A 9720-nucleotide genomic window follows, 5' to 3' on the forward strand; every position below is an offset into this window, starting at 1 on the left:
TAGTTTTTCTGAAATAGTTTTCTTTTTAATTGGTGTATATATTTATTTGTTCAGATGTTTTATTATAAATCTATACATAAAGGAAGAATTCCTGATTTATTCACCTACACATCATCGCCCGAAGCTATTAGAGACACAGATATCAAATCTTAAGAGCTTATTACTTTTGTATCGAAGATGTCATTTAAGAAGCAATTTTTTAAGATTCGGCGTGCAAAACATGTTTTTATGTTTTTTCATATAAGGAAGAAACAGATGTACATAAGATTTTTTAAAATGTATGGAATATGAAAAGCCAATTTCAAACGTTTTAAAAATTCGGCCCCGAAGGGGGGAAACGTGTTCTTCACATATTCCTTCATACCTCAGATATCCATAAGACAGACTTATGGATTATTGCTGTAAAATGTAAGGAATACAAATAAATGCTGACATCAACATGTGTGGGGAGGGGGACTGATTGGCATAAAATACAAGTTTACATAATGTACAAGTAAGCCTTATTAAAGGTGCACACCAGATATGTAAAGCTAGTTAGTATTAAAAAAAACTTAAGGTTTCTATTATTTAATGTTATTAATAATTAAAACCCCAAAATAAAAATGTAGCAGCATGTTGCAATTCACAAAACTGTGATTACCATGTTCAGTTACTTTTAAACAATTCTACACATAATAAAATGGCCAGTGCACAGCATGTGAATGTACATAGGGTTGAATAATTAGAAAATAAAAAACTTGACAAATATTAAATAGCAAGTATTGAATAGTAGAAAATATTGCTTACTGTTCAAATTTGGGATTGACTCAGTTTCACCAAAATGTATTTATCTACATTAAAATGTTTGGTAATAATCTATTGACTGCACAGTATAAAAGTCAATGAATGATTGATTGTATGGATAATATTTGGTATTGTTGGACTTGGAGGGGGGAAGGAAGACAGTAATGCAAGGAGGATGAACAAAAATAGACTTGCTCATTAATCACAGAATATATCAGCCTATCACGAGGCCCTGAGATAAAGGTTCAAAACCCTGTTCTGACCTTCTACATCTGTTCCTGATCATTTTAAGGATTAGAGTTGGAATTATCTTATTATTAAAGAGAAGTTCTGAAGAATGAGAGAGAGATAGTATTATATAAATAAGAAAAAAATATCATCTGACACATATAAAACACTTACAGGTAGTTGAAAGATGTTTTAGATGATAAAAATGAACAAAAGGAATTGTGAATAGGTACTAATGACTATTGTTAAAACATATATTTTTCACTAGATGTGTTAAGTTTCTTCAGAGGAATTATGTGTAAAATTTTTGTGATGCAAAATAATTTTTAGAATTGTATTATTGTCTTCATTCTGTGAAGTTATTGTAGAAGTTTTTGTCAGTTTCCTTTTCGTTTTGTATTTGAGAATCTTTTGAGTATTATATTTTTATTAGGTGGAATATCTTTATTAGCAGTTGGGAAATGTATTTCGGAGTAGTCTTTAAGGTACCCCTTGTATTATGGTGAAGTTATTGCTTGATTTATCGCCAAGTTGTTGTTTCATTTATGGTAGCCTGAATAGTTGAATGTTATGGAAATCCTATTGTGATGTAATCGGGTGCATGCATGATTCTGGGAAATTTTTAATCATAGGATGTTTTGTAAGCGTTTTTGTGGTGTGTGTTGGTTTGATTCTTTAGACGGTAGAATGGCCAAATATAGTAAGATTAATTTGAAGTTTCTGTTCGATTTGGAGTGAAAGGGGAAAAGAGCTTTAATTGACTGGTGTGTAAATGAAGGTTTACTTAGTAGCCATTATAAGTGTCCTGTATGTACAGGGTGATAGCAAATAAGCCCTGATTTCAAAATTAAATATCTCTACAACAAAAATCGATAGAATTATGCGATAAACTGTACATTTATTAGCAAAACTGTAAAAATGGTGTACAAAAGTTTAGAAAATTTAGTTACGAAAATCGTTAACAGATGGCGCTCTGCACTGAAAATTCTTTCTGAAAGGAGTCAAAAAAATAATTAAAAAAATAAAGCAGCCCTTGCAATCAAAATACAATTTTTTCAAAATGTTCACCATTCGAAACAATGAGGTGGCGTAAATGAACAATAAAATTTGACATCACGTCTTGCAATGTCTCGACGGAAATGGAATAACATGCAACACCAATGAACGATTCAAGCTCATCTAGAGTAGCAGGATTGTTTCAATAGACAGCGTCTTTCAATGCGCCCCACAGAAAGAAGTCATGTGGACTCAGATCGGGAGAATGTGGAGGTCACACTATTCCTGTGTCAGTAAATTGAGGATAATCTAATGCAATTACTCTATTCTCAAAGTATTCATGAAGAAAGTGAAAAACTTTATTTGTTCGATTTGGTCGAGCCCCATCTTGCAGGAACCAGTCGATATCTGGTCGACCTCCAACACTAGTTGAGTGCTGACAAATTGTTCTAAAATTGTAACGTAACATTCAGTAGTTATCATTTCTCATACGAAAAAGGGTCCGATAATGCCTCTGGCGCATACCGCAGCCCATGTTATAACTTTAGGCGAATGCAGTGCTTTTCTTCACACAAATGAGGATTTTCAGTATCCCAAAAGCTCCAGTTTTGTTTATTAACAATTCCATTCAAATGAAAATGTGCTTCATCTGTGAACCAGATGTAGCTCCCATCAAATCTGTCGTTGTCGATCATTGTTAGAATCTGATTCGCAGAGTCAACACTTTGTTGCACAGCTTTCATGGGTATGGCCTGATGACTTTGGATTTTGTATGGAATCAGCCGTAGGCTATTTTTAAATATTTTTTTGTGTGCCCGTTTAAACCTGTCTCTGATGCTTTTCCTAGGATTTTGCTGAACAAATCCAGAAGCTTTGGTTGCATTTTCAGGAGTGACTATAGTTTGCTTAGGCCCAACATTCCCCTTTCGATCATCAGCCATGCTGCCAGTCCATTCGAATTTCGTGAAGAGCATGAGAATGGTTTTCGCATCGGGTCCAACTGGAACATTGAATCGGTTTTGAAATCTGTGACGTGTTGGCATAGGACTGTGTTCTAATCGGCGAAATTCCAGAACCAAAATACACATTGTTCAATGAAATACATTATTTCACTTTCTACGCTAGCCTCTTTTCACTAGCCAACAGTTGTACTGATCACTTTCGACTTCGAAGCACATTTTAAAGGCTATTGTTAGGTCATTGCGATTACAGCGCCATCTGTTAGTGATTTTCATAACTAAATTTTATAAACTTTTGTACACCATTTTTACAGTTTTTCTAATAAACGTACAGTTTACCGTATAATTCTATCGATCTTTGTTGTAGAGATATTTAATTTTGAAATCAGGGCTTATTTGCTGATCACCCTGTGTAGGAAGGATATGCGTCTAGTCGAACGTAAACACCGCTTAGATGGATGTGAATGGGTTTGTAGGAAGAAAGGTTCAGATGGTCACTATGTGAAGCATTTGATCAGAAAGAGAACTTGGTTTGAAAAAAGTCATTTGAGTATGATTGATATTTTGATTTTTACGTGGCTCTGGGTGTACGAAGCAAATTCGAAAATCATGGTAAGTGAATGCAGTCAAAAGTCGTTAATTCGGACCTCAAAGCTAAAAACTTTCTGCGCATGCGCCGCGTTTATGCGTGCGCGTAAGACCTTTTACCACTGCGCATATGCGTTTGTGCAAGCGCAGAATACGTTTTCGCGTGCGCGTTTTATGTATAATCTAAAATTATCTATTTCAGTTAATGATATGATTGCGTTGTTCCTTAATCTTCAAATTGGATCCGGTTTATTATTTTTTGCAGACTATAAGAGCAATTTTATAAAAGTAAACTTGAACTTTCGATTATGTCAAATAGAATTTCTGATTCTGGGGCTCCCAAAGGATCATACCAAACGAAAGTATGTTTCGATGTCCATCAAACAAAATGTGGAATTGCTGCAAAAAATGGATAAAGACATGAAGAATGTGACAGAGAGGTTAATGAAAACGAAAAAATTTCGATTGACAAGTTAGTCGGTATTCTCAGCACAACAATTAACGGGACTTGAACAGTGGAACTTTGTAACTGAACAAGAAATTGTGTCTGTTTATAGAATTAAAATGAAAGTATTATCACAAAAAATGAAGCAACTTAAAAAAAACTTACATTGAAAGAAATGTTTAATAAAGTAAACAAATAAATATTAAGCTTTTTTTTGTAAATTTTGATACCCTTTAGATTATAATTGTTCTTTATTTCATAAATTAAGGTTTCATATTTTTAATTTTAGAATTTCTGCATGCCATCATACGAGATTTAAACTGATGATCTATAATCCGGAATCGCCGAACTCCCGACGAGTCCGGATTAATGACTTTTGACTGTATTTGCTTTTGGTGGTGCTTAAATGTATAACATGTTTTTCCTTTTTTATGTTATTTTATTGTTTGGTTTAAAATGTATTTTATTAAGATTATGTCTTTTTTGTTTGCCTATATTGTAGAATTTGGTACTCCTTTGACTTTTTAAGTGAAAATATATCGATGTGTGCATGGACAAAGTGAAGGGAGAGCGCAATGCAAGTTTGTGCAATTCTGGGATTTTTTATTAAGTGAAAATAGGTCGATGTGTACATGAATAAAGGTAAAAGAGTGCGCAATGCCATTTTTGTGCAATTCAGGAAATTTTTTTTTAAGTGAAAATAGGTCGACGTGTATATGGATAAAGTCAAAGGAGTGGAGTGCGAAATGCCATTTTTATGCAATTCAGGGTTTTTTTTTAAGTGAAAATAAATCGATGTGTACATGGATACCGAGTTTGTGCAATTGTTTGTCTTGTTATTTTTGGCAAAAATTGCCGCTTCGCAAGCCAAAATTAACAAGTCAAAGCATTGCACAAAATCGGTATCCATGTACCAGCAAAAATCGCCGAGGGGCACCATAAAATATACTTTTACCTGTATTTCTTGTGAATTTAACATATCATATATTATCTAGTTGTAGTGGTGCTGATTTTAGAATTCTATCTAACACATCACATTGTTTGTCAGATTTTAATGAATCTACTAATTCTAAACATGTTTCATTTAGTTCATTCTTTGTGTTCCAGTGAGAGGGTCTGTGATTTTTTTTTTTTTTTTTTTTTTTTTGGCTACTTAATTCAAAATTCATTTTCATCATCTATAATAAGTGGATAATTCATTATGTATTGTAGTTGTAGTATAAGTAGCAGTATTTCTAGTGTGTTTGCACATACTCCACCTAACTTATAAGGTATTTCTCCCGCCTTCTTGGAGTGGTGATCTGCACACTGGGTGCATATTTCAGAGGTCCGCAGTTCGATTCCCGGCGAAGGCATTGCTAATTTTTCATTCGCTCTTGCTTCCAATGTAAAATTCTAATGTCTGTACAGTGGCGCTCGAACTAAAAGGGTGTTAGATGATTGTTCTCCACACCCAGGATTTGGCGATTAGGTCCCCTAAAAACCTCAGTCGCCCTTTTAAAAGGAGGAGTATATAAAGTATTTCTCCCACCTTCTCGGCATGGCTTCATGGTGTGATGTGTATCCAGAGGTCCGTGGTTTGATTCCCGTCAAAGGCATCGCATATTTTTCATCTTGCCTGCTTCCAAAAATGTACCTAATGTCTCTACAAACTGATGAATCAGTACAGCTGCATATATATATCAATGAATGCATATCAGTGCACTGTATGTGACATGTACAAGTTTTGTTACTTTCATGTATAGTGTATATTTCTGTATTATGTGTTGATGAAACAGACCACCCATTTTCAACTACATATAAACAGTGTTTCATTTGTTTTATGTTTGATTCTTAAATTCCAAATCTTACTTGTTAATTTACCTTTATTTGCTGTAATTAAGCAATTAATCATTTTATCTCTTACAAATCTCATAATACCAGGTATAGTGTTATCCAATCTCTTAACATTTTTTCCATGAAGGTAAATATATTTTAATGTTCGGTGCATTCGTTCGATGTGCATGTTTGTGTTAATACCACTGTGAAGTCTATAACAGTATGCCCAGCTAGCTCTATTTTGTAAATAATATGTTTCAAAGTAATTTGCAAATTCAATAATGTCTGAATCTTCTTTAAGTAATTTTATTTGCTGCTTCTTTCAGTGTATGAAAAGTATGAATGTCTTGTTCTTCTAAGTGAGACCTACCGTATTTGACGGCATATAAGACGCACTTTTTTTCCTAAATTTGGTCTCAAAAAAGTTACCTGCGTCTTATACGTGAAGGTAATTGCATTCAATAATTGTTTATTTGGCTTTTATGAAACGTGAGAACTAAAAGAAACCACGCTATTGAAACTTTTTTCCCTTGTGTGTGGCCGTGTAAATAAGGGTGCGTCTTATATGCCATCAAATACGGTAATAATTTTATATGTTTTTGCCTGTTTTTCAACACCATTGATTTTTTTTTTTAAAATGGTTTCTCCAGGTTCTATCAATATGCCATGCACAAAAAATATGTTTCTGTAGTAAACCCATTTAAGACTTCCAAGCATTAAAAAAAGATTCAGCCATATCAGACATAAATATTTGTGGTTTTATTTGCCCAACTTTCTCTTTAATGCATGAAAAAAAAATTGATAGCACAGGTTGGTCACATCGATTAGAAATTAAAAATGCACACAGGAATCCTTGGTGCAAATCATTTATTGTAAGTAAAGTTATGAGTTCAAATCTGTATGCATTAACCCCATGTGTACCATCAATACATATACAGGTCAGAACTAAATTTTTTCACCATCTTTGTGCTTCTGTCATCATTATCAAAACAAAATCATTTTCTTTTGGAAATTAATATTGTGTACAATATTATACAGGTCAGAACTAAATTTTTTCACTATCTCTCTTTGTGCTTCTGTCATCATTATCAAAACAAAATCATTTTCTTTTGGAAATTAATATTGTGTACAATATTCACTCATGCTATGTTGATCCCTGGGTTTTATAAAATGAAATGCATTGATGTTCAGAATTTTATTCATTTCAGGTACCCATGTATCTACACAAACCCAATCATTTTCATGTTTAACAGAATTAGAAGACAAATTGAAAGATTTTTTGATGTTATGTAAATCTTGTTTTATAAGTAAAGGAAACCTCTCAAGCACGGCATCTCATAGAGAATTTCTAATTTCATCTAAAATATTATCAAGAGAAATTTTTGCTGCTATCTTTGATGCAATATTTTTTATTTCATCTGTTGTTAAAAATAAGTGACCTAAATCATTCCGATGCTCAGTACGTATTTTCTGATATGACAGTACACATTTGCCATCTGTATGTTCTGTTACTTTTAATGCAGCTGCACAATATGTATTTATTTTATTGTTTTCGGATAACCGGCTCTTGGCGACCTCGCTACGGCGGCCGGTGGTGGCGATTTCCGCCAAACCCGGCTACCCACCCCGACAACTTTCTGCTGACGTTTAGGTTACTGTAGAATCCGGAGTATCGGGAGGGATTTAGGGAAAACTTCTGTGTGCTCATATTGAAGGTCACGTGACCATTTTTCTTCGCTTCTGCTGCGTGGTTAGAAGTTGAGAAGTTTGTCTCCTACTTGATCGGAGCGTAGGTAAATAAATAATAGTGTTAAATGCGAATTAAAACCGATAATTATAAATAAATAATAATGGTAAATGCGAATTAAAACCGATAATTATAAATAAATAATAATGGTAAATGCGAATTAAAACCGATAATTATAAATAAATAATAATGTTAAATGGGAATTAAAACCGATAATTATAAATAAATAATAATGTAATTAATTATTATTTTTATATGTTTTTTTCCCTTTTGCTTTTCATTTCTTACATATATACGGATAATTAAATATAATAAGAAGATTAATTATTATTTTTATGTTTTTCCCTTTTGCTTTTCATTTTTTACATATATTGTTCGTAATTGGAGTTTCAATAAAAAAAAATTTAATTCCCTTTTGCTTTTCATTTTTATTTTTAGAATTAAAACGGATAATTAAATAAATGATAAATTATTAATGTAAATAATAAATTAATGTATGTAAATTCGGCGTCTCCTACTTGATCGGAGCGTACGCAAATAAAAAGGCGACCCACCCTTTAAGGAAATGTTCCTCTTTTTGCAATCACAACTCGAAAATTATAAATCAGAGAAGTAACTAGGCAGGATTCTGATACTTAATTTGGAATGAACTTTGCAAGTCATTCCGTAGCGTTTAATTTTTTTCATATCTTGAATCTCTTACTATCATTAAATAAGGAAGAAATTGCAGGTTTAAATGTATAGTTCTCACAATGACAGTACTTGCAACCTGTGCAGTCGCACGAAGAGGCATGGTTAGGGACAGAAAAAGTTTGGATTTAGAAGTACGATTGACATTACCAAATGGCAAAGTTAAAGGCAGATAGATTTTTTCTCTGTTATTTACACTAATAAGCGGGAGGGCAAGAACGCCTTTCTAATTGTTATTTGAAATTAAATTTTACAATTTACTTTACTTTTGCTTTTAATTTACTTTCTACAGCACCGTCAATACAGTACGTGAAACCGTCAATAATAATATAATAATGATAATAAAAATGGTATCACACAACTAAAAGTATATACTACTTCGTAAATTTCGATAAATTAATTACTGAAAATATTAAGCATATCAATGGCAGCGTTGGACCTAATAGTTTTAAGTTGCATTTCAACATTTGAAAGAACGCGAATTACATTGCTATTTTCACCACACAAACGAATGGAATATTTCAGAAAAGAATTCTCCCCCGTTATTACAATATTTCAATAATTTTCGCAAATTAAAAAATTTATTTAATACGTTTTAATAATAAATGAAGCGATTTTCACTCATATAATCCCTTTGTACATTACTATCTTTCATTTCAGAACCACTGCATAACTTTTCTAAGACATAAATAGCTTCCGTTAATATATGTTCCCATACATTATATTTATTTTTTTATATTTTTGTCTTTAATAAATTAATGATAGATAGATTAAAAAAAATTGATACTGCTTAATTTATAAGCAGCGTAAAAACTGGAAATCTGAGGTCATTAATTTCCGAGACATTAATAGTTTTTCAAGATGCAAATAAAGCAGATAACAATAATCATAAATATTAATGCTCCTAAAATATATCCGCATAACCTAATTGATTTTTGCTTTTTGATCCACCACAAACCTATTTTCATTAAATGAAGTTTTGCGCATTTCTCTGCAAAGTACGCAAAACTTGTTTCATACAACTTTATTTTAACTAAACGTTATACTTGTTTAGGGAAGTATAAAACAAGTATTTATGTGTACTACTTTTAAAATCCATGTGACAGAGTGTGAGTTCTCATCTTGAAATATACGTTGTGTCGATGAACTTAACTACAAATTATTAAACATTTCTGGCAAAATGCCAAAAATTAAAAACAAAATTTTTAAACACGTCCTGCGCTGTATCTGCAGGATCTATCAATCAATCAATCGACTCGACAATCGAAAATCAATCGACTTGAATGGAGCTCACCAACATGTAAAAAGCGTTTCTATTAATATGCAAGATATGAGAAAGAAGTTTGAAGACATTATGAAAGAAGCAGAGTTTTGAATATACAATTCTTGTATATTCACAAAAATACAAATATACAAATTTATATACAAATTTTATATACAAATTTTTGTATATAAAATAAATGGGA

The sequence above is a fragment of the Stegodyphus dumicola genome, chromosome 7 (assembly GCF_044657685.1).
Source record: "Stegodyphus dumicola isolate Sdum_Otavi_A_Nest chromosome 7, ASM4465768v1".
Classification (NCBI taxonomy): domain Eukaryota; kingdom Metazoa; phylum Arthropoda; class Arachnida; order Araneae; family Eresidae; genus Stegodyphus; species Stegodyphus dumicola.